The following is a 4,175-nucleotide window of genomic DNA, read 5'->3' on the forward strand; positions in this document are numbered from 1 at the left end:
TAGAGAAGAGATGAAGAAACCAACACTCGTTGAAGTGTCAGATCTTGAGGCAGTGACGCAAAGACTCTATTATAGGTTCATCACTGTGCATAAGGTAGTTGCCCATCTACATGTTCATCAACAATGCTACATCAAGATATCTTGCACAGTCACATATATACATGTCGTTGTTGATTTTGTACAGACATAAACAATGAGGTACTAGGGAGCCCCACTTCACTTGCAAAAGATGATGAAGCCAAGGGTAGAGTTGGACAAAGCACACCTTGGGAGTCTAATCTGGAACAATGAGGAACTCCTGCTTCTCATCACCAATGTTGAGGCTTCATACACATAGTTGTTCAGTACTTTGGAAGTTGTGGTGAAAATGTATGACACCCCGTCCATTGGAACACTCACAAAAGCCTAAGAGAATAACCAAGTCCAATTGGAGCTCAACATGTACCTTGATGAGTCGATGCACATGGACACCAACACAAATTTACATATCAATGTAGAGAACATGCAGAGATATGTCACCGGTTGGCCATCCTTAGGACTAAGATGTGCATGTTACAAGATGAGTTGGACATAGGTTCCAAATCAATATATCGAGAAACGATGGAGGCAAGAGTTCATTTCTAGAAAGACATCATCAAATAGTACACGAAAAACATTGCGCACTACCAAGCTTGGCATCAGTTCATCACCAAAGATCATAAGAGGATGTTGAGAAGTTGGTATTTCCACAACCGTCTGAGTCTTAGTGTTGTATTATATATCTAACTCAAGCCTATTTTTGTCCCACATGGCTATATGTGGAAAATTTATTATTATTGTAAACATAATGTAAAGTGAAATTCCAAGTGTCATTAGTGGAATGAAAATAATGATATGTAATGTGAAGAGTTTTTTGTAATGAAGTTGAAGAGTCATGAGCGTAGTCCAAGAGTCACAAAGGGGAATGTCAAGGGTCACCCCACCCTTTGTTATAAATAGAACCTCATAACTCATGGAACATGTTTTTGGGAGCCAAGCTTTTGGCTAGGAATTACTTAGAGGGGGCTTGGGGGGTATCGTGACAATCCTTGGCTTCTCCATAGTGTACAGTGAGTACATCTCTTTGGAGGAGCAGGTGGTGTTGACTGTAATGTTCCACTATTGGGGCTAGTGGTTGTCAATGGTGCATGTATGGATGAAACTTTCACTTTAGATATATATATATATAATATATATATATATATATATATATATATATAATATATATATATATATATATATATATATATAGAGAGAGAGAGAGAGAGAGAGAGAGAGAGAGAGAGAGAGAGAGAGAGAGCCAACACGTCTTCATGCATATGTTTTTGTTGTAGTTTGACTATTCTGCCTGCTTTAGCAATGTATGTCGTTTAACTCACACATATTTGTATGAAGTATCTTGTATATAATTGTATGAATCTTGTTGAATTCGTGTTGCTAGTTTAACTCATCACTTTTTATTGTGAACTATCTGCTTTCCAGCTTGTGATGTCATTGAGCTCGTGTGTTCCTTTTAGGCTATGTACTAGTACAGGATTCTAAGGGGCACACTTCCTTTTTGCCTGCACATGTTAGAACCCCCATGCACCTCACTTGGCTCACTATAAGATCATAAACTTTCTTCACACAAAGACATCACACTGACCTCTGCATGCTATCGCAGTCAAGGCATTGCTTTACTACCCATTGTTGAGACTCCTAATCCAAACAGTCTGAGGTCTAGTTGGGACTTCTTACTAGGGACATCCACTGACATGTTGCTGGGTTGAGCACCATTAACAATATTCAAAATTGGATATATATAAACCTAATGATGTTTAATGGGTATGGAATGAATAGATGAATAAGAAGAAAATGGTCAATGGTATCACAACTAAAGTATGCATGAACATATCAAATTTGTATAAATCTATTATGTATTCAAATCATAATTGAAGATGGAGTATGCATGCATGAAAGACTTATAGCCATTTAACTATTCCATATATAAACTAACTAGAGTAATGGATTGTTGTTAACTCATATGAAAGGATTTAGCTCGTATAAAGAAGAATGCAAAAATACAAGTATTAGAGATAATTGCATCATTAACATTTTAATCTATTCACGAATACAACAAAAAGAATGAAGGTGTGCATAAAATGAAAGTAAGGGCTGAGAGCTAAAGTCTCGTCAAAATATTTTACGAAACCATACTTATTTTTATGATGGGGTTATTTCTAGTAGAAAAATGATCACTGTGAAAAAATATGCTACAACTAGAAAAACAAATTATCATAACAAGTTAGTAGTTAACTCATAAAAATAGATTATGTCAAAATTTCACTCAAGATACATGAATGGAATATGTATATCCAAGTTGGAACCATTTATTTCTAAAAAGGAAACCTAGATAATTCCATCAACTTCTTACTCTTTAATCTATTATATGGTAATATTTGTAAATCCTAGCTAGATAAGTCAATAAAGAAAAGAGTTGTTTATATTCCATGTATCCTTTTACTCAATTACACAGAGTATAGATTTGAGTGGTCATACATCCTTCATTATTTTAGATATATTAAGAGTAACAGTATAAGAGAAATGAAATGAAGTTAGGCGACCGGTGATAATAAGGGTAAATAGTACAAAGTAGATATAAAATTCTATTATTGGATATATTTTAGATACTAAAGAAAAAGTGTATTAAACTACATATATTCTAAAGAGTATTGGGAACATGAACATTGTCTTATAATGAGATAAACTTTATGTTGATAAAGGTAAGTGTGCCACCAATCAAATAGACAAAAGGTATATTATGGTACTATGAGATTTTAATGATATATTGAGACCCTTCAAAATTTGTAGAGCTCCCATTTTCCTACAAAAATAAAAGGGAACAAAAGAAAAGGATACGATAATTATACCAATATGGTAATTTCACTTGGTCTACAACTAATATCAAAACAAAATAGTCAATATGATAGGCAGTGTCACAAATCGAGCAAGAACTACGATTGAAAACTAGTTTCTTTTTCATAATGTAATATCTATATATATATATATATATATACAATGCGAGCCAAAAATGGACAGGGTATAAATAAAAAACTTCATTGGAAAAGAATATGTCTGGGGCCAACACAATTCAACCATACCAATTTTATAGGTAAATGGTTAAGGATTTTATGGAAAATTTTTTACCATAAAAAGATACTATGAATTTATATAGTTCCTATACAGAAATGTTACCAATCATGTAATAGATGACTATACAAAGTTTTACATGCATTGTACTAGAATAAGCACATGTACTAGAAGAGAGAAAAACTATAAAAACAACAAAAAAATTATTAATGTGTTAAGGGAGAACATATAAAATAAATAAAATCCCATTCATTATAGTTAATGAATCAAGGTTGAAATCTCAATCATAACCAAGAAATTACAATCATGATATTTTTGGTAAAAACAAGAAAACCATTATAGGATTGAATATAATCTAGTAATAACCTACTTAGAAGAAACTTTGTATAGGGTTTTGAAACCCTTCTTACGAAATATCATAGTTGAATCTTAGGCATATGAAAGTGGGGAATGTAAGTAGACTCACCAAGAGACACTGAAGTAAACATCAAGGTGTTGAAAAAAAGAATAATCCATCAGCCTTTTGATAACTTTTCTTTTTGTAAACCTCAAGTCCACACTTGCATGTAAAATATTTTTCTCACGTTTTCCACACCAAGGGGTATTAATTAAAAAAAATAAAAGAGTTGAGATAAAATTGAGGGAATGCATTCAGAGTCCATATACCTACAATGAGTAATATTACCCCTTTATCTCAAAACTGGATGCAGAGGAAAGCAAGGAAGCCATTAGTATCATGAATATTTCGTGGAAAGATAGAAAGGAATTGAAAAGGGAAAGTGACACTAAAAACCTTACATAAGATATGGAGGCATCAAATGAAAACAAGAACACTCACAATAGCCTAGAACCCAGACCAAAAAATAAAAACTAAATAGAGACGTATTTGCTTGTAGAGAAGTAGTTGAAAGACTCAAAGTACTTCTACTTTAGTTCTCTGGTTTAAAATCATGGCTTCCTTGACCATCATCCTTGAAAGGAAACGTTTTAACTTTCAATAAAAAGACCATTTCATAGAAAAATAAGGG

The sequence above is a fragment of the Pinus tabuliformis genome, chromosome 2_2 (genome assembly GCF_031772625.1).
Source record: "Pinus tabuliformis cultivar Carrire ecotype Pingquan chromosome 2_2, CPIR1, whole genome shotgun sequence".
In the NCBI taxonomy this organism is placed as follows: domain Eukaryota; kingdom Viridiplantae; phylum Streptophyta; class Pinopsida; order Pinales; family Pinaceae; genus Pinus; species Pinus tabuliformis.